The sequence below is a fragment of the Doryrhamphus excisus genome, linkage group LG2, assembly GCF_037039965.1.
Source record: "Doryrhamphus excisus strain RoL-2023G ecotype Guam linkage group LG2, RoL_Dexc_Guam_v1.1, whole genome shotgun sequence".
NCBI lineage: Eukaryota > Metazoa > Chordata > Actinopteri > Syngnathiformes > Syngnathidae > Doryrhamphus > Doryrhamphus excisus.
The window spans coordinates 24386111-24409323 of record NC_136358.1 but is presented as its reverse complement, the minus strand read 5'-3'; the positions used below and the strand labels follow the sequence as shown (position 1 = coordinate 24409323).

At 41.5% G+C, this 23213-nt stretch overlaps 1 protein-coding gene across 9 annotated transcripts in view; it reads left to right on the top strand.

Annotated features, from left to right (window-relative positions):
* rbfox3a (RNA binding fox-1 homolog 3a) overlaps window positions 1–23213 on the top strand; it is a 335564-nt gene that overhangs the window by 196268 nt on the left and 116083 nt on the right. The window lies entirely within an intron of this gene.

The following is a 23213-nucleotide window of genomic DNA, read 5'->3' as shown; positions in this document are numbered from 1 at the left end:
TGAAACTGCATAAATATCGACATCAATTTTTGTGTGGCATGGATAGAATAGCACAAACATCTGAAAATAATACAACATCCATTTATTGATATTGACTCATATGTATATCACAGAAATTAATTGAACCTAGTCGGGTCTGGAACCGGTTGACCGTGATCAACTGTGATCAACTGTGATCAACAGTGGTCATGTGTTCCAGTGTTGCAGCTGCAGGACAGGCGAGCCAACAGCTGGTATCCCTCCTCATGCTGATCATTATCAGCCTGTGTCTTGTCCCAGGCACGGATAGGACCGATGGAGGTCACGCCAATGTGTGTGTTTCAACATTCAGCAGGTGAGCATTTACTGCACATAACAAGATGCTATCGCTGCGGTTTCTCTCACCCTAATGAGAGCACTTTTTATGTCCTTATACTAACATTTTTATACTGGATGAAGTCAATTACCAAGGGAATAACTGCTAAAGAAGCTGGCCAACATATCGGGAGCTGCACCCAGCCCGACAACGGCTGCCTTTAGCCTTGGCCTTTTTTTTTTTTTTAACTCAATAGCATAGTACGTGTCCAAATCACAACCACAAAACTGAATCACAGGAGCCCTCAGTTCTTCATGCCACCAGATTGAACTGAGTGTCCATTCAGATTGACCATGGAGAAGAAAAGGAAGCCCCCCATGCACAGGGAGAACATGCAAACTTCAAATACCAAGCGGAGATTCTAACCCAGGTCTTCCCATCTCCTGATTGTGTGGCCTGCATGCTGACCACTTCTCCACCGTGTGACCAAGACATTCATTCATTCATTTTCTACCGCTTTTTCCTCACGAGGGTCACGGGGGTGCTGGAGCCTATCCCAGCTGTCTTCGGGCGAGAGGCGGGGTACACCCTGGACTGGTGGCCAGCCAATCACAGGGCACATATAAACAAACAACCATTCACACTCACATTCATACCTATGGACAATTTGGAGTGGCCAATTAACCTAGCATGTTTTTGGAATGTGGGAGGAAACCCGGAGAAAACCCACGCATGTATGGGGAGAACATGCAAACTCCACACAGAGATGGCCGAGGATGGACTTGAACCCTGGTCTCCTAGCTGTGAGGTCTGCGCACTAACCACTAGACCGCCGTGCCGCCCCCAAGATGAACATGTGACCCAAAAATAATACATTCATTCATTCAGTCATTTTCTACCGCTTATCCTCACGAGGGTCGCGGGGGTGCTGGAGCCTATCCCAGCTGTCTTCGGGCGAGAGGCGGGTACACCAGACCAAAAATTGGTCGCCAGCCAATCACAGGGCACATATAGACAAACAACCATTCACACTCACATTCATACCTATGGACAATTTGGAGTGGCCAATTAACCTAGCATGTTTTTGGAATGTGGGGGGAAACCGGAGTACCCGGAGAAAACCCACGCATGCACGGGGAGAACATGCAAACTCCACACAGAGATGGCCGAGGGTGGAATCGAACCCTGGTCTCCTAGCTGTGAGGTCTGCGCGCTAACCACTAGACCGCCGTGCCGCCTGACCAAGACATGTTATCTTTCAAAATATTGCCATTGGATAAAGCTGGCTCTTCCCCGACCATAGTGACGGCATTCTCCATCACAGTACCTCCCACATCCTGAGGGTGCTCCATACCCCACCCAGGTGCCCCAATTAAATTTCCCTGCCTCATCCATCTCCAGGCTCCATCACGAGTCTTCCGTCCCAAGAGTGATACCAACTGGGCTCATCATGAACGGCCTGACAAAACTTTTGACGCCATTTGTCATGGAAGTCTAACGAGAGTACCCTCCACAGGGTTTCGAATCTGTAAACCACGTCCGACTGGTAGGAGGCTTGAGGAAAGACCCAGGACACGTTGGAGAGACTATGTCTCTCAATTGGCTTCTTTGCTTAACCTCGGATAAGTGGACGATTATATAGTTTTTCCAATAACCAAATAACCAATCCAGTGAATTTTGGATCCCAAACCAATGCAGGTCTAATAGATACAGGTCAGAAACTGGTCACCCGGGTTGAGTCAACATGAGTGAAGACTGAAATGCAAGCTGATTCATAGCGAGGACTTCAACCAAACTCAAGCCGTGGGGGTCTGACAAGGCCGGCATGTTTTTTTCATGAGGTATGGCTGCAATATATGACTTTGTTTTGGGCTTTGCGGTGCTGCAGACAGTAAGACTAACTGATCTGACATCAGCTTGATGAAATGTTAAAATAGCCAGAGGTTTTTCGGAGATTGCTCAGGGCATCCATCTTGTCGTTTACAGCAGCTCGTCATTTACAATCACTAAAATGCGCCTATATAATCTTCTGTGATGCATACCCAACATATGGCATTAATTACCTCTCAGTACTCCAGTAGATGTATACTGAATCTATGTATTCATATCCACAAATATGCACACCGCCTCTATGAGTGAGAAGACACATTAGTTGTTTCTGCAGCAGCGCTCACTGCTGACCGGGAGCAGAGGTGCTCCCTGAGGTGACATCGACATGATGTGCACAATCATAATCTTTTGCAATAATAGTTTTTTTGTGCTGCTGTGCATTGCTGTTTTTGGAACAAGCGGAGTATATTATTACTATGCACCAGGGGGGGTTGCTACAGGGCTACAAAGGAAGCTGTGCATCTTCTGAAACGTCCCAGAAATAAATATTTTGAGCAAAATGGGTGGCATGGCTCAGGCGGTAAGTCTCTTAACCAACAACGACTGTGGGTATTCACAGTAAGAATACCAAAGTGTCCTTGAGCAAGATATCAGCTAAGATTAAATGCAACGTCAATACAGTCGTCCTTTGCTACTTTGCGGCTTCACGCTATCACGTTTTTTTCCATATATATGAATGTACAACGGGTCGAGTGGTTAGCGCGCAGACCTCACAGCTTGGAGACCAGGGTTCAATTCCACCCTTGGCCATCTCTGTGTAGGTTTTCTCCCGGTACTCCGGTTTCCTCCCACATTCCAAAAACATGCTAAGTTAATTGGCCACTTTAAATTGTCTCCAAAGGTATGAATGTGAGTGTGAATGGTTGTTTGCCAGCTGGGATAGGCTCCAGCACCCCCCACGACCCTCGTGAGGAAAAGCGGTAGAAAATGAATGAGTGAATGACCAACTTCTGTGATTGGCTGGCGACCAGTCCAGGCTGGACCCCGCCTCTCGCCCGAAGACAGCTGGGATAGGCTCCAGCACCCTCTGCGACCCTCATGAGGAAAAGCGGTAGAAAATGAATGAATGAACAACTTCTGTGATTGGCTGGCCACCAGTCCAGTGTGGACCCCGCCTCTCGCCCGAAGACAGCTGGGATAGGCTCCAGCACCCTCTGCGACCCTCATGAGGAAAAGCGGTAGAAAATGAATGAATGAATGAATGAACAACTTCTGTGATTGGCTGGCGACCAGTCCAGGGTGTACACCGCCTCTTGCCCGAAGACAGCTGGGATAGGCTCCAGCATGCCTGCGACCCTCATGAGGAAAAGCGGTAGAAAATGAATGAATGAACAACTTCTGTGATTGGCTGGCCACCAGTCCAGTGTGGACCCCGCCTCTCCCCCGAAGACAGCTGGGGTAGGCTCCAGCACCCCCGCGACCCTCATGAGGAAAAGCGGTAGAAATGAATGAATGAATGAATGAATGACCAACTTCTGTGGTTCGCTGTCGACCAGTCCAGGGTGTACCCCGCCTCTCGCCCGAAGACAGCTGGGATAGGCTCCAGCACCCTCCACGACCCTCATGAGGAAAAGTGGTAGAAAATGAATGAATGAATGAATGAACAACTTCTGTGATTGGCTGGCGACCAGTCCAGGGTGTACCCCGCCTCTTGCCCGAAGACAGCTGGGATAGGCTCAAGCATGCCTGCGACCCTCATGAGGAAAAGCAGTAGAAAATGAATGAATGAATGAATGACCAACTTCTGTGATTGGCTGGTGGCCAGTCCAGGGTGTACCCCGCCTCTTGCCCAAAGACAGCTGGGATAGGCTCCAGCACCCTCCGCGACCCTCATGAGGAAAAGCAGTAGAAATGAATGAATGAATGAATGAATGACCAACTTCTGTGATTGGCTGGCGACCAGTCCAGGGTGTACCCCGCCTCTTGCCCGAAGACAGCTGGGATAGGCTCAAGCATGCCCGCGACCCTCGTGAGGATAAGTGGAATAAACTAGCGTCTTCCATCTGATGAGGTAGGACACCTCTAATCCAGATCAGGTGTGAATGGCTGCCCCACCTCTTGCCGGTGAAAGGGCTTTGTAGAGAAAAGGAACAGACAGGCGAGAAGGCAGCGGGAAGCGAGGGAAAATAAAGAAAGGAGAATAAGCAGGCGGTGTCTTCCTGGGATCATGAGGAAGCAAACTTACAGATCAGGAAACGGTGATCTGCTCAATATTTGTCATTTATCAACTTCTTCTGCTCTAGTTTGTTGGACATCAGATTGCTTTGTGAACTTCTTACATTTTATTTGAGTGGCTGAATGTGTGGCGGAAGCAGCAGAGATCCACCTGACACAGAAAATGTTGGACCAGTTGGACCACTGACCCCCCACCTATTGCGTCTATATCTGCTTATGTCCACTAATTCCCAAAGGTTCTTCTCACCTTTGTGTCATACCACTCCACAGTAAATCCATCGGTTTGTTCCCGATCGCCGGGCTGGCTTATTTACGGAGTGGAGAGCAGGAATAGGGGGAGGTAATGATAGCAGGCCAAAAAAAAGGTTTGTTGTTTCTGTGTCTCTGCTCACCACTCTGTATTATCTCCCTCTGGTCCCCCACCCCCCTCCAGGCCTCTTATTTTCTCATTATTTTCCACTTGCACAGCCTTGTTTTATTCCATTTCGATACAGCTGCCTCATTTCTCCTCTTTGTGGATCTCATAAAACGGCCTCATTTGTTCATGTGATTCTCCAAAGAATACAATGTCAAGCAGCTCCAACTTTGTTCTTGGACTAAAAGTTGTGTCCTTTTAACTCCTTGCCGTTCTGCTGTCTCCTATTTTCATGATGAAGCCGAGTTTTTATGCCGCCTCCTGTTTGCTTGCCTCGATGTGTTATACATCATCGGAAAGCTCAGTGTGTTAAGATTGGATAAAACAATAATAACCGCAGGCTCGGTACCACTAGTCAAGTATTACGTCCACAAAAACACACGGACCGCTGCGGCAGACTTTCATCATTTTTGTCAGATGTGCGTATTTTTCTTCTATTATTGATTGGAAGTTGACTCCTTTCGCTACATTGGACTACCAAAGCTAGTCTGAGTTCTCAACCTTCGACTGGCGCAACAGATAACAGTTTACTGTGTCTTCTGTGGCAGCATAGTCACTGAATGTCTGTGTTCATCAGCAGAACATAGGTGAGTTTCAGGGAAATATCAGTTCCTGACTAAAAAAGAAGGAAAAATAGCCTTTTGTGAAAATATACGTATGCATCAAGCAAAACTTTGGTAATCGTAATGGTTTTATTTCATTTTGTAATCAGCAGAATATATGTGAGTTTTCTGGGAAATATCAGTTCCTGACTAAAAAAGAGGGAAAAATAGCTTTTTGTGAAAATATACGTATACATCAAGCAAAACTTTGGTAATGGTAATGGTTTTATTTCATTTCGTAATCAGCAGAACATAGGTGAGTTTCAGGGAAATATCAGTTCCTGACTAAAAAAGAGGGAAAAATAGCTTTTTGTGAAAATATACATATACATCAAGCAAAACTTTGGTAATGGTAATGGTTTTATTTCATTTCGTAATCAGCAGAACATAGGTGAGTTTCAGGGAAATATCAGTTCCTGACTAAAAAAGAGGGAAAAATAGCTTTTTGTGAAAATATACGTATACATCAAGCAAAACTTTAGTAATGGTAATGGTTTTTATTTCATTTCGTAATCAGCAGAACATAGGTGAGTTTTCTGGGAAATATCAGTTCCTGACTAAAAAAAAAAAAAAATTGTGTTAAAAAAAAAAAAAATTTTATCCCCCCCAAATTCTCAGAATTAGAACGGAATACTAAAAGCTCACAGGAAAAAAAAAACACTTTTGTTTTGATAGCGGTTCATGACTCTCTCGCTCCCCAACGTATGAGTGCTACAAAACATCCCAGAGATGCTTGCTGCTGACAAAGCTGAAAACACCCTGACTCTGGGAAACGTAGTCTCCAACCAGCCGCCTCATTTCCCAAGATGCTTCAGGCTCCAGCTCCTATAAATCAGATGCACCCGTTGCACATAAATGCAAATCTTGGTGGCGGTGCACTTAAATTCTCCTCAAGATATATTACTGGTGTGTGTGTGTGTGTGTGTGTGTGTTCCCAAAATGGAAAATATTAAAAAAAAGCACTGGACTATATCGTGAGGATTTTGAATGCAGAATGATTGAGGCATTTTTCTACAGCTATTTATTCTCTTTGTAGCTATAAAAGAAAAGAGGTTTGTGTGTGTGTGTGTGCGTGTGTGTGAGCGAGCGAGCAAGAGAGAGAGAGCACCAATATGGAACACACAGGAAGTGAGGATTCATTTGACAAAGATGAAGTAATACAAGTGAAGAGGAACAAAGGATGGAGTGATGAGCGTCCCGACGTCTGTCCTGGTTTTTCCGTGCTTGGGCAGCCAATGATGGATGTGTCTTGAACAGATTTAGTGAAAATGAAGCTTTGGCTGCAGCATGGTCACTGACAGGGGCCCCCCCTGCCCCCCTGCATGGAGCCCAGGTGTCAGCAAGAACTGGATGAAATACTGCCATGTCAGCTCCTCCATTCCGCCTCAGTGGAGAGAAAAGAGTGGCAAGAAAAAGAAGAGAAAGATGAGCTATAGTCGGCGTTCCGTGTGGTATCGATTGGTAATCCTTTCATTGGTTCAGACCAAATCAACTTGAATATCAAACAGTGAGATGAAACGCAGTATTAGTTGAACAAAACCTTCTATTTGGATGACCTACGAGGATAAACAACAAAGTAAAATGCTTGTCGTTTTGGTGATTTCTAATTACGTGCCTACAAGAATTCAACTCTGTGTAAAGAGTTTGCACATCGTGGAACTGCTGAACATGCAAAATAAATGAATGTAAATGCAAGTTGTGGTCAAAGTGCCAGCATTATATACAAGACGCATTATTCAGGGATGTAAACCATGCTATGGAATGTACAGCGACATCCAAAAATGCTAGATGTGCAAAATAAAAACCTCATTTGTAAGCTAGAACAGGAAAACACTGCAAAACTAATGAAGATAAGGGTGATGATTAGCATTTTAAACCTGTCACCACCTGGATACGCAATATTACTGCACAAGGTGGACTTAGTGGAAGGTATGGGTCTCCATACATCTGGGATAAAAGTAACCCCGCATCTCAGAAAAAAACATCATTTGCCTCCAATACTAATGGTAATGGTTTTATTTCATTTTGTAATCAACAGAACATGGGTGAGTTTCAGGGAAATATCAGTTCCTGACTAAAAAAGAGGGAAAAATAGCTTTTTGTGAAAATATACTTATACATCAAGCAAAACTTTGGTAATGGTAATGGTTTTATTTCATTTCGTAATCAGCAGAATATAGGAGAGTTTCAGGGAAATATCAGTTCCTGACTAAAAGAGAGGGAAAAATAGCTTTTTGTGAAAATATACGTATACATCAAGCAAAACTTTGGTAATGGTAATGGTTTTATTTCATTTCGTAATCAGCAGAACATAGGTGAGTTTCAGGGAAATATCAGTTCCTGACTAAAAAAAGAGTGAAAAATAGCTTTTTGTGAAAATATACATATACATCAAGCAAAACTTTGGTAATGGTTTTAGTTCTTTTCGTAATCAGCAGAACATAAGTGAGTTTCAGGGAAATATCAGTTCCTGACTAAAATAGAGGGAAAAATAGCTTTTTGTGAAAATATACGTATACATCAAGCAAAACTTTGGTAATGGTAATGGTTTTATTTCATTTCGTAATCAGCAGAACATAGGTGAGTTTCAGGGAAATATCAGTTCCTGACTAAAAAAATGAGTGAAAAATAGCTTTTTGTGAAAATATACATATACATCAAGCAAAACTTTGGTAATGGTAATGGTTTTATTTCATTTCGTAATCAGCAGAACATAGGTGAGTTTCAGGGAAATATCAGTTCCTGACTAAAAAAATGAGTGAAAAATAGCTTTTTGTGAAAATATACATATACATCAAGCAAAACTTTGGTAATGGTAATGGTTTTATTTCATTTCGTAATCAGCAGAACATAGGTGAGTTTCAGGGAAATATCAGTTCCTGACTAAAAAAGAGGGAAAAATAGCTTTTTGTGGAAATATTCGTATACATCAAGCAAAACTTTGGTAATGGTAATGGTTTTAATTCTTTTCGTAATCAGCAGAACATAAGTGAGTTTCATGGAAATATCAGTTCCTGACTAAAAAAGAGGGAAAAATAGCTTTTTGTGAAAATATACGTATACATCAAGCAAAACTTTGGTAATGGTAATGGTTTTATTTCATTTCGTAATCAACAGAACATGGGTGAGTTTCAGGGAAATATCAGTTCCTGACTAAAAAAGAGGGAAAAATAGCTTTTTGTGAAAATATACGTATATATGTTTTTTTTTTTTTTTTGGAAAACCTGATGCGGCCCTTTCTCGCCCAGACCCTAGCTCCAGTGGCCCCCGAGTAAATTGAGTTTGAGATCCCTGCTGTATATTGTGTATATTTCTATATATTTGCGTGTATGTGTCCCCACACGTAAGAATCAGCTGTGTCACCGTAATTATTCTAATGAGTCATTTTTACAAGGGAAGTCTCTTCTACCTTTTCCCTAATCAGGCTCGGACACACACTCCGATTCCCACACACACACACACACACACACGGTGCCGCACTGTGAGCAATCTTATGCTAATTAGCTTCAAATGAGATGTACTATTATTCCCTAATAACCTGACTGGAGCAGGGTAATCATATGTTTGAGTCCTGCTCTAATGCAATCAGGCCCGCTGTGGGGTCAGACTCAATTTGGTTTAGCCCCACGGAAGGAACATGCGCTCTCATTTGGTTTGCTGGCCCATGCTGAGCCAGACCATAGCAGGCTATAAAAATCAACTTAACACAAAGCTGTCACTCAGTCGTGGCTCTCACCACCGTACCGGTATCTACGCTATGTCACCCTATATCGCATTCAATCAAAGGCGGCTTGTGTTGCAGTAGCCATTATTACTGTCAATGTGCCTTCTTCCATCAATTCTTTATCATCTTTATGAATTAATCATTTCATGTATAGACGCGCTGAGTTGCTATACCCGTACACATGTACACATACTGTATCCATACCTTCAGCATGATTTATTGAGGTCCCGATATAAGAGCTGCGCCCCAAAATATATTTACAAAGATAATTCAAGCTACAATAATTCAAATTCAATTTGGATTTCCATTTAATTTTACAATGTGTTTACTCTGCATGTAACAGTACTGTTATATTATGCATGAATGCATTGATCCGGAGGTGCGGTCGCCCCGTGGCCTGCAAACGCACCTACTGTATGGCGACAAGTACAGACTGCTGAATATGGTTTCAGAATACCGTCATCTCTTGTTTATGTCTCCGGAATCGCTTCCTGTTAATTGGTTCCACGCCCGACCGTGATGAATGAATTTACAAGAAAAGCCATTCCTTCTTTAGCAATTGAATATTTTTGTAAACATGTTTCATTATTAAAGACCAGGGTTCAATTCCACCCTCAGCCATCTCTGTGTGGAGTTTGCATGTTCTCAGCGTGCATGCGTGGGTTTTCTCCGGGTACTCCGGTTTATTCCCACATTCCAAAAACATGCTAGGTTAATTAGCGACTCCAAATTGTCCATAGGTATGAATGTGAGTGTGAATGGTTGTTTGTCTATATGTGCACTGTGATTGGCTGGCCACCAGTCCAGGGTGTACCCCACCTCTCGATCAAAGACAGCTGCGATAGGCTCCAGCACCCCCTCGACCCTCGTGAGGAAAAAGCGGTAGAAAATGAATTATTTCATTATTAAAGCCCTCCAGACATGAACTAACACCCACATAGTCATCTTTATATAGTAGATATTGTATATTATATTTAAGACACACAGTAAATATGACTCCTGGGTGTTCCAATAAATGTGTTTTGGACCTGTGGAGGAAAGGACACTTTTGGGTGTTCAAAGTTGAGTTGTAGCAGTAGCCTGTGTTATGATGGTGATAATGATGATGATTTTTATTGTGCCTGTTGTGTTGTGATTTAAACCTGCAATAAATTTCTGTTGTTCCATTGATTAAGTCAGGTGTTTGCCTCACCAAACACTTCCTATTGAATGGACACAAAGATATTACAGTAAACCTCGGATATATCGGATTCAATTGTTCCCACTGGTTTTGTCCGATATAAGCGAAATCCGTTATATGCGTATACCGGAAAATGTCCGTTTTACGCATATATCGGATTTATATCCGGTATATGCGTAAATCTGATTTTATCCGTTATAAAAAGGCACTTCCTTGACTATTCTTCCAATGTACCTGGACGCTGCAAACGCTGCAAATGACGTTGTATAGCGGCCTGTCACAACTTGGCGAATCGGAGCGCCACGATGCGGCCATCCGATATATGCGAGGGAAATTTAATGGAAATGCATTGGAACGGGACTGGAGATTTTGTCCGAAATAGGCGAAATCCGTTATAAAAAATTCAATATATGCAATTAATTTTTATTGGAAATGCATTACAGAAAAATTGGTTCTTTTTTATCTGTCCGTTGTGAGCGAATTTCCGATATATCCGAGTCCGATATATCCGAGGTTTACTGTATAAAGATTACAAAGATAGATACTAAGGATATTTTTGTAAGTTTTGGGGGTTTAGGGACCCCCAAAAGGAATATTTTGTAGAAAATCTTTTTTTTTAACTTCAATTACACTAAAGACGAGGTCAACCTGACCTGTTGGTTGCATAACAGCGATTCTCTCAACTTATGTTTTTGCAAGTGCTGCCAAGAAGCTGTGCTTCCAGTAAAAAGACGGATCCAGGTCCAGTTAAGGAGAAAACTCTGTTAGTTGTCACTGAGAAGCTCATTTTACTGTGGCTCAGGAAAAGTCTCTGATGGGTTATATTATTAAGAAATTGTAGAATGCTACATACTGTTTGAATACATCTTCTCAAATTATTTGTTTGTTTTTTTAGATCATTTTGCCATTTTTATGAGTGCTTAATTTGGGCAAAAAATATATACATTACATTACATACACATATACATTTCCTTCAATATGCACATTTTTGACAAATAGTAGGTTGTATTCAACCACGAAACAGCATGATTTATTCAATAACATAGAGTATGTCTGGGAGAACCATGATCGTAGACTTTAAGTGAAGCTGTGAAATTTGAACCGCAATGTGGCGAGGAACAACCGTATGGTTTTCATTTCAAAATAGTCAATTAATTTTTCATTAATTAATTAATGAATATCATACGTGGCCTGGAAATGACAGGAAGAATTTTGAGCTCGACTGGCATCTTTTTAGCTGAGATCTGCCGTACAAATGTGTGTGTGTGTGTGTGTGTGTGTGTGTCAGAGAGATGCCTTATTGTAGACTGGCGAAGGCTGGCAACACTTCATCAACTGGCATAAAGCCTCCAGTCAGCATACAGCAGCATGTTGGTCATATAGCGCTGATAGAGGCTCGCTCTCTCACTCACTCACACACACACACACACACACACACACTCCTGTTCGAGCACATTTTCCTCTCCTCTACTTTGACTCAGGCTCTAACGTTTTGGCCTCATGATGTAATAAATGAACGTTTTACTGATATACGTATTGACCAATAATCGGCAATACGTATACCGTCATTGGCTCAGCTCGGGCATCGGTTTATGGCGTTGTGTGTTAAATCGTTTTGTGGTGACGTACATTGTGGGGTCCATCTACTGAAGGTGCATGTATGAAAACATGCAAACTTGAATGTGTGTGCATATTGTGTAAGGCTGATCTAACAGGGTGCAAAAAGCATCTGTCAAATGAGATAAATAACATTTGCGGCCATTTTTGTGCGTTTGCCTTCATAAATATGCAGAATATATGCAGATCATCAGGACATGTAATCGTTTTATTTGATTTATCAAAACTATAAAACCTGTTTGCAGTTATTTCTGTGTGTTTTTCTGCATGTTTGAAAGGTGGGTACAAACTAAGGAGGGGGGTATAATGACAGACAACAGGGAGAGAGACTCTTCCCCGCACTCGTCAACATATTTGGACTGGTGGAAATAAAAATAGTGCCTATCCTGCAATGCCGTTTTTTCAGCTCCCTTTTCAGTCTCCTATAGAAATGCTTCCAATAATGCATTTTCATGTATGTGGATCATTCCAGCGTAACCATTGTGAAAGTATAATAAACCATATGCCGAATAGTTTGGAATTTAGCCTGGATTTCACCTGGATGAGTATCATAATCTAATAAATCCTAAATGTTATTATTTTATAGTATAAAACAAGCATATTAAATGACAAAATGCAGCATTATTTATATTTACGTCTCCTACAGTGAGATGTCCGACTCCGTGGCTCAGACCTCATCTTTGGTTTAGGACCACTCAGCTCTCGGCTGGTAGACCTGCAAAATCCTCATTTAAACTGCACCATTTTTGTATGTTAATTTATGCAAGCAATCATAGTAGATCCCCAGCAACACCCCCACAAACGATATTACTCAAGACCAATGAAATTTGGTGTATTTTTTCCAACTTATTTCTTTGGTTTACATTTTTTTAAATTGGTTTGTTTTTTTGTTTTTACCTTTTCCACTGACTTTACCAGCATAGTGTGTACTTTTGCGATAGGATAGAATTAGGATAGGTTAATTGACACCTATTAGCGAGGTCGCTGAAGCTATGAAAGCAACAGTAACAGCCGACAACAAAACCATAAGCTTAACTTTCACTTTGACACATTTTTTAATCTATGGTGACAGCACCAATATCTGAACGACTGTAGCACCTAAACAATAGAAAAGGTTGTTTGACATCAAAATGACCATTTATTTGTTTCACATTTGAACGAAACTGTCCTTCTGCACGTGACACTCCTCCATGCACCCTCACTTCCTCCTTGCTTAATGCATCCAAATAATGCATGCTGAGCTCTTATCACCTTGTGGCCATTTGTATTTGTATTTGTTTAAAACTGTTCTAAAAGTGACATCTATTAGTGTGTAGTTACATCAACACCCTCTTTTGCCTCTTGTGCCAGAAATGTTGAAAATCTGTCCCAACTTTTCAATATTGTCATATTTTAAGAGTTAGTATTTTACAAGGTATTTTTTTTAACACATTCTGCATAGAATTCATTCAATTCATTCATTCATTCATTTTCTACCGCTTTTCCTCACCAGGGTCGCGGGGGTGCTGGAGCCTATCCCAGCTGTCTTCGGGTGAGAGGCGGGGTACACCCTGGACTGGTGGCCAGCCAATCACAGGGCACATATAGACAAACAACCATTCACACTCACATTCATACCTATGGACAATTTGGAGTGGCCAATTAACCTAGCATGTTTTTGGAATGTGGGAGGAAACCGGAGTACCCGGAGAAAACCCACGCATGCACGGGGAGAACATGCAAACTCCACACAGAGATGGCCGAGGGTGGAATTGAACCCTGGTCTCCTAGCTGTGCGGCCTGCACGCTAACCACTCAACCACCATGCATAGAATGATATAAATATATTTAAATATATAATAATGTACTTTCAATCAGTTGAGTTGACTCATATTCAACTGCATGCGTTCATATTTTGTACATGGATTAATATGACATTTTCCAGCCCTTATTTTTGTCTCCCACAGGTATTGGTATGCTAACAGATATGCTAACGTCTCCAATAATCTGCGACACAGTTTAGTTTTAGTGTGGATTTTGACTTGTTCTGTCTGGAGTTAATCTGCGGGCTAAACTGGTACCGGCACTGCTGCTGATGCTGGCAAAAAAAAGCCGGGGAGCGGAGATGGGATCCCAGCTGCTTTCCAGGCTGATGGGCAGGCACTCAAGCCTGGGGTGGATGTCTGGGCTTGGCGTTTAGCAGCAGATGCCGTTCTTCATTTCATTCAAGACACAGTCAGGGTGGAGCCAAGGGGTTCTGGTGACAGTTTGGAGGAGCCAATTCATTTGCAGTATTTAGCGCCTTGGTTGGATATTTGTGAAACATAATGTGAGACATGACCAGTAGCGTATAAGACTTGAGAATGTATGCTTTAAACATTGAAGAGCTGGAAGGAGAGTGAGTGTATTAAAGATAAATAAAGAACATATCTACAGTCAAAGGTTTGACAACTCAGACGTTGGTTTTCACAAAGTTTACTGCCTCAGTGTTTTTAGATCTTTTGATGGATGTTACTATGTTGTTCCCCAAGCCACTTTGTTATCACTTTTGAAAGGGATTGTTCTTCACAAGGTCTAGTAGTTAGCGCGCAGACCTCACAGCTAGGAGACCAGGGTTCAATTCCACCCTCGGGCATCTCTGTGTGGAGTTTGCATGTTCTCCATGCGTGGGTTTTCTCCGGGTACTCCGGTTTCCTCCCACATTCCAAAAACATGCTAGGTTAATTGACGACTCCAAATTGTCCATAGGTATGAATGTGAGTGTGAATGGTTGTTTGTCTATATGTGCCCTGTGATTGGCTGGCCACCAGTCCAGGGTGTACCCCGCCTCTTGCCAGAAGACAGCTGGGATAGGCTCCAGCACCCCCGCGACCCTCGTGAATGAATGTTCTTCACAAAAACCGTCTTGGATGGTTGGGGGACGTTGCAGTCAGAGGTTGTTTTGGTAGCATTCTTTACTCATGGCTGCGTTCAAGGAAGTTTACTCAGGATTCTGTACCGGACTGATGGTGGCGGTTGGAACAAGCTTTTATCTGGATGCCCCAATCGATCAGAACGGGGATTCATAGGAGAACAGGTTTTACCACGGTCTTCAGGAATCCAATCCGTCTATCTTTTGCAGAATATCAGTCTCAGTCTCTTGTGTTTTTTTCCAACTATTTTGACTTTCTTGACACCAGGCCATCTTCCAAAGGTCCTCGCTCATCTGTGCAATGGTGGTTCCCTGATCACGTTGCTAAATTAACTCCTGGAGACGGTCCAGATGCTGAGCCCAATGAGGTTCATTTGCTGAACATTCATACATTCGAAACAGTTCTTCTTACAGACTAAAGTTAGCTAGTTTTCTGTGATGTGTCTTGTCATCCGATTCATCCAGATGTTGTCGACAATGATCTGGTCAATGGTTAGCATCCTACTAGCACGTGTTTCCTTGCAGGTAATCATAGTTAACAGAGGAAAAACAATGTCAACTACAATTCCAGTCTGTTATTGTCAGTCAATCAGGACATTAGAGTCATTAGATTCCAGCCTTTGTCTTTGTCAACACTCACAACACTATTTTTACCCAGAGACTCACTTGCATGTCAGATGGTTCTTTTGTGACAGGGCTGAAATGCATAGGAATTTTTTTGGGGGAAGATTAAAACTCACTTTGCAGTTGATTACTACTATGAGGTTATGTGTCTTTGTCCAGAATCTGTTACAACATCATATGGAAATATAATGCAAATTAGCCAATGGCATTAACTAGCTACTTGTAGGACAGCCATTCGCTGCTTTCCTTACTAAGGAGTTGTCAACAGTGATGTCTGGTATGTCCACATGCTGTTTGTTGTTGGATCAAATGTGTGGTTCCTCTCAACAATGGCCTAAAACACACACACACACACACATTACCAACAGTGCGTCAAAGTCACTTTTCCTGCCGAGTCAATCTGGCTACAAAAAGACTTTTAAGTCTCTCGCTCGTTCTCTCCCTCACTTAACATGATTTCATTATGTGCAGTTTTGGCATGACTTGCTGTGTCTGACCTTTTCACTGGATTAACCCCTTAAACCCTGGCTGACATGAGAGACCCGCAAGAAAAAGACATCCAAAACAATGTGCAGTACAACATTCATGTACGGTGTGTACAGTACAACACAAGTACCACCGATGTATTACCGAAGCGCCTTTCCATGTGTCACTGGAGACGCTGCTCAGCATGCTGCAACCTCGTTTCTGCTGTGACATTTTGCATTAAAAGCAATAACACGGCTTTGAGGGTACAAAGTAACTGATCAGCTTATTGAGCAGCTGAAAGGACAGGAAGTCAATTTGCATGAAATCTGTCTCAGAAGGAATATTCATGTAAAACAGATGCTTAGCCTAAATCGGTGCCATGCATGTCTGCATTATAATATAGAAATTGATTGATAGAATAATATTGTCCTTTTTATGATTTATGTGATTTATCGCTTCTATTAGTCAGTGTCGTAATATCTTTTGTATGTTTTGTAGTTTCATCAATGTGTGCGTTGTAACGCTCATGATGCTCTATGGTTGCGAGATACAGTCCAACAAGATACATTGAAACGCCTCAGAAGTTGGGGGGTGCTGGAGCCTATCCCAGCTGTCTTTGGGCGAGAAGCGGGGTATACCCTGGACTGGTCGCCAGCCAATCACAGGGCACATATAGTCAAACAACCATTCACACTCACATTCATACCTATGGACAATTTGGAGTGGCCAATTAACCTAGCATGTTTTTGTAATGTGGGAGAAAACCCACGCATGCACCGGGAGAACATGCAAACTCCACACAGAGATGGCCGAGGGTGGAATTGAACCCTGGTCTCCTAGCTGTGAGGTCTGCACGCTAACCACTCGACCGCCATGCCGCCCCTGATAATTATCAATAGTTACAAAATTCCCCACAAAACAATTCATATTTTATTCATTTTCTACCACTTTCCCTCACAAGGGTCGCGGGAGTTTCTGGAGCCTATCCCAGCTGTCTTGGGGCGAGAGCCAGCCAATCACAGGGCACATATAGACAAACAACCATTCACACTCACATTCATACCTATGGACAATTTGGAGTCACCAATTAACCTAGCATGTTTTTGGAATGTGGGAGGAAACCGGAGTACACGGAGAAAACCCACGCATGTACGGGGAGAACATGCAAACTCCACACAGAGATGGCCGAGGGTGGAATTGAACCCTGGTCTCCTAGCTGTGAGGTCTGCGCGCTAACCACTCGACCGCCGTGCCGCCTTGCCTCAGAAGTTGACCAACATTTCTGAATGATGGCTTTTGAAAACATTCCAGTGTTGTGCAGGTCTACAGTTTTGTCCTAAGGTCCATTGGCAGCTCTTTGGTCTTTCCCATGGAGAGGGTTGATTGGAAGAGACGTGTTTCTGTGGCAGGTGTCTTTTATCCACATAATGAGTTGCCATTAGGAGTACTTTCCTAAAGGGACAGGGGCTGTCAGAGAACTGCCCGCCTTCTGATTATTTGCTTTACCTGGTATTCAGTACTGAGTGGGTACCATCTGCGCTCCATTGCATGTTGTACCTGTGTACTGTATGTATTTCATGGTATAAAACCTTAATTATTAAAGTGCTAGGAGAGATTACACATGAAATGGCAAATCCATTTGTCAAGGTTGTTATAGTCACATATAATAAATGCTGGCAATCCAAAACCTCCTTGCCTTTTATTTCCGCCAATGGTACATTACAGCGTTGCAATGGAATAATAAGACATTCCACGTAATTCCAGGATTTGTGGAAGCCTCTTGGTCCCAGAAAAGAGAGTCCATAGCCCACACACTTCTTGTTCTTCTTCTTCTTCTCCAGACCACACTGCCCATAGCCTCTAAAAACACACCTTCACCTTGTTTTCTGCACTAATTCAACAAACAACACACAACATAAATCACCGAATTTAAGCTGTGCTGATAGGCAGATTTTATTTCCTGTTTGAACAAAAAGCACAGATGCTTATGCCTGCAGCTGCCAATTTTAATGGTGCTTGTTGTATTTTCATGCAAAGGAGTATTTTTGGTCATAAAATCCAACTGTGACAGAATATAAATACGATTATTGCGTAAATGTCGATCTATCTTCCGGCATGGGTAAACTACATCTTTTTAATCCGGCTTGGCCAACCTTTCCAAATTAGTCGTCCCTCCAATATCGCAGTTCGATTATCGTTCCCTTGCCATCACGCGTTTTTTTCAGGAATGAATAAATGAATGAATGTTCACTGTTTCGTTGTAGACTGTGGTCTGTTTTTAGTCAAACAAGTGATATGTGGTATCCGTAGTATTCTGGTACTGTCTATTCTGGTCTGTACTATCCCAATCAGTGGCTCTTTAACCAAGTTTTTGTTTGGGTTTTTTTTAGGAATATTTGGTCGAACTTAAAATAACTCATGTGACTCAAAATCCAATGTACTCCAAATTCACCTTATGTTTTGGTTTCACTCTAACTTCATCTGCGAAGTCCGAATGCAATGCTCATCTTCACAGCTACTTTTCAGTTGGTGGGATTGTCAATGGGGAGGCCAACTTCTCAATTCGGTCATCAATTATTTCTTGGAGCTTTGCCTCTGGCCGCCTGACAAGAATGTGGATGGAAATCTGTTCAATAGCATCCCAAGTTTATGGATGAGGCCAAGACGTACGTAGGTGAATAATCAAATGGAGCATTGAGGGTGTGTCACGAGAATTTTTTTTTTAAAATTTTCTCATTAAAAATGGCGTTCCGTTGTCATAGTTCTGGATTCATGACGCAGTACATTCTAGGATTTATTGAGGCAACTTCTATTCAATTCCAAAACCTAAAAAATCATGTGGTTCCTCCTCTTTTTCCAGCTTGCAACCATAAAAAGATGCATGTGTGTGTGTGTTTATCTATCATGTCCATGCATGTCTGTGAGGTCCTACCTTCTGAAAGCACACCATCCCTGCTGAGGCTTTATTCATATGTGCACCTTTAGCCTTTTAATCGTGATGACCATTAAAGGAAAAAATTCCCCTTTTCAGCAAATCATAAAACTGGGGCATGCGACATTAATTATTAAGGCATATTAAATCCTTGTAGATCCTTTAGGACTGTGCACACTCTTTATTTTACCCCTTTTGCTGGTCAGTAAGCCATATTTTCACCTGGTGGGACTTATTTGTGTTAGATGTGACTCCTGTTGCTTTTTGGGGTGGATGATGACATAACAGCAGAAATGGTAAAAAGTCCTGCTTGCACGTGTGTTTGTGTGTTGGTGTTGGGGGGGGGGGCTGAGCGACTGAGGTTCCTGTTGATGATCACGTCTGTGCACATTATTTGCCTCCTGTCTATAGTATTTATATTTACATTGACTTTATTCACATCAGCAACATACTCCTGACTGTAATTTCAAAGGATCAAAAAAGAAGCCTTTTTTTTAATGCAGGAGCGCCTCAAACATGGATATTGACAGTGCAAATATCTCACATGAAAATAATAACGAGGGTCGCGGGGGGTGCTGGAGCCTATCCCAGCTGTCTTTGGGCGAGAGGCGGGGTACACCCTGGACTGGTGGCCAGCCAATCACAGGGCACATATAGACAAACAACCATTCACACTCACATTCATACCTATGGACAATTTGGAGTCGCTAATTAACCTAGCATGTTTTTGGAATGTGGGAGGAAACCGGAGTACCCGGAAAAAACCCACGCATTCACCTGGAGAACATGCAAACTCCACACATAGATGGCCGAGGGTGGAATTGAACCCTGGTCTCCTAGCTGTGAGCTCTGCGCCCTAACCAATCGACCAAAATAATAATGTATTTACAAATATAGCTTCCCTACGATACGTAAACTTCTGCACGCTTCACTCCTCCATGCTCTTCCATATTATGTTGTTTTTGTGTGGAAACACATGGAAAAGATGCATGCTCAGCTCTAATCAAATGGAATTCTGCCACCTTGTGGCAGCTTTACGGCTTACAACAGCAGTGGCAGTAACTTCCATGTGCAGTGGCATCATTACAGTTTTTTTGCCTCCTGCAAAAAAAATGTATGAATATGTCTTTGGTATTGCAACATTTCAGCAGTTTGTCATTAAGCGGAAAATGGTGGGTCCCGCATCCAGACGTGTTTTGACCAATACAGTATATCATCCTACTCATGCTTCCATTTATTGACTTCAAAGCAGCATTTACCAACACAGCTTGGCCTAATATTTCAACTTGAGCTGCAGGTCACTTGCTGGATGGAATACACCGGCCAACTGTTCATTAGAGGGGGGCATCAGAGTGCAGCTCCATGAGTACGCGGGTCTGCTATCTCTCCTGAATTCATTGTGTGCTACCTTCTGGCACTTGGCTGCTGCTCCCCCAATGAGCAGGGTTGACAAAGACCACGTGCATTGAATAGTGTTTGCACTAATGATACCCACCGTGGAGGCTAACACTATCATAGCGATCCCTTGATAATGTGACGCTACAATTGGGCTGCTGGGGTGTGAAGTGTTTTGGGTGCCTTCTAATCCATTATTATTATTAAATGACATAAAACTTATAGGTCTGTAACGATAACCAGTTGAGCAAAATTTCCATTGACGTATGAATATATGTCTCATGCAATCCAGAAAATGATATGTAAATGTTACAAAAAAGTGGGCTAATAAATTGACAATAAAAGCAAAAAAATACTGCAGATTTCAGAAAACAACAGATGGAATGATACAGCACTTTACAAGAAGCAATGAAGTCTGTAAAATTAAATAATAAAAAAAAATAAAAAAGTTGTTAACAATAATGATGGAAATGGTAATAATGATGATTATAATGATGGTAATAATGATAGATTCTAACAATAATAATATTAAAATGATAACGGGGAAAACAAGGTAGTGGCATGAACACGATTATTATTATTATTATTATTATTATTATTATTATTATTATTATTATTATTATTATTATTATTATTATTATTATTATTATTATTATTATTATTATTATTGTTATTACAGTGCATTTCTTACATCAATCAAAATATAATTGCATTTATAATAATAATAATAATATTACTATTAATAATAATAATAATAATAATAATTATAATAATAATAGTAACATTATTATTATTATTATTATTATTATTATTATTAATAATAATAATAATAATAATAATTATTATAATAATAATTAATAATAATAATAATAATAATTAATAATAATAATAATAATAATAATAATAATAATGTTACTATTATTATTATTATTATTATTATTAATAGTAATATTATTATTATTATTATAAATACAATTATATTTTGATTGATGTAAGAAATGCACTGTAATGTTTCATATATTTGCCCAAATAAAATAAAAATAAATAAATAAATATATATATATACATGTCAAAGAAATAACTGCATGTATACTAATCCCTCGTTTATTGTGATTGGTGGTTCCAAGCCCAGCCGTGATACCAAAAATACAAACGTAAGACGTACAGAAGACGTCTGGGAAATATGTGTGCCTTTAAGTCGGTTCTAGAGTTGCCTGTGGCTGAGTGCTCGCAACAGGTTGGTGAAGTGGTAAAGTGCGGCCGGCAGCAGCTCCTGTGTCAATATTCACTGCATACCGCATGTGTTATGTAATATCTAATAATGGTAAAAACTGTATTTAATAGGTCATAAACAGGTTTTTCATGATTGAAGTGGACTCTGTAACCAATTAACCGTGATAAACAAAGGAATAAAACCTCACCAAAGTCATGGTTGTATTTTGCTCTTATTTTTCCTTCCATCCTTCACCAGCCCAAGAGGTGAGTAAAAGATGACGGCCCTCCTCTGGCTTTTGTGTGAAACATAATCATTGTGTTGGAGCGTACCAAATCAACACACAGAATGTCAGATTTATAGATGAACTCTTGCTTGCCTTGGAGCTAGGCCCCACTGGTGGACGGGAAGGAGGCCAGGAAGCAGTGTTGTGGGAGGGGGGGGGTCTCACCGCATCTCATCATTCAGCCATTAGCACTTATCTTTCTGGGGAAATTCCTCGCTTAAACAACTAATGACACAACTAAGCTATAAATTGAATTAAGACATTGCATTAGTACTTGTTCCATTTCTTCTGATTTTGTTGCAATTATGTCTTTATTGATTGAATACTGCACTGCAGTATTTAACATTCTGTGTACAAATTTGCATTTTGGTAACCTATGGACGACATAGAGTCTCCAGTTAACCTATGGACGACTTAGAGTCTCCGGTTAACCTATGGACGACTTAGTCTCCAGTTGACCTATAGACAACTTAGTGTCTCCAGTTAACTTATGGATGAATTAGAGTCTCCAGTTAACCTATGGACGACTTAGAGTCTCCGGTTAACCTATGGACGACTTTGCATCTCCAGTTAACCTATGGACGACTTTGCATCTCCAGTTAACCTATGGACGACTTTGCATCTCCAGTTAACCTATGGACGACTTTGCATCTCCAGTTAACCTATGGACGACTTTGCATCTCCAGTTAACCTATGGACGACTTTGCATCTCCAGTTAACCTATGGACGACTTTGCATCTCCAGTTAACCTATGGACGACTTTGCATCTCCAGTTAACCTATGGACGACTTTGCATCTCCAGTTAACCTATGGACGACTTTGCATCTCCAGTTAACCTATGGACGACTTTGCGTCCCCACTTAATGTATGGACGACTTAGTCTCCAGTTGACCTATGGACGACTTAGTCTCCAGTTGACCTATGGACGACTTAGTCTCCAGTTGACCTATGGATGACTTAGAGTCTCCAGTTGACCTATGGACGACTTCGTCTTAGGTTGACCTATGGACAACTTAGTCTCCAGTTAATCTATGAATGACTTAGTCTCCAGTTGACCTATGGACGACTTAGTCTCCAGTTGACCTATGGATGACTTAGAGTCTCCAGTTGACCTATGGACGACTTCGTCTTAGGTTGACCTATGGACAACTTAGTCTCCAGTTAATCTATGAATGACTTAGTCTCCAGTTGACCTATGGACGACTTAGTCTCCAGTTAACCTATGGACGACTTAGTCTCCAGTTGACCTATAGACGACTTAGTCTCCAGTTAACCTATGGAAGACTTGGTGTCTCCAGTTAACCTATGGATGACTTAGAGTCCCCAGTTAATCTATGGACAACTTAGTCTCCAGTTGACCTATGGACGACTTCGTCTTAGGTTGACCTATGGACGACTTAGTCTCCAGTTAATCTATGAATGACTTGGTGTCTCCAGTTAACCTATGGATGACTTAGAGTCCCCAGTTAATCTATGGACAACTTAGTCTCCAGTTGACCTATGGACG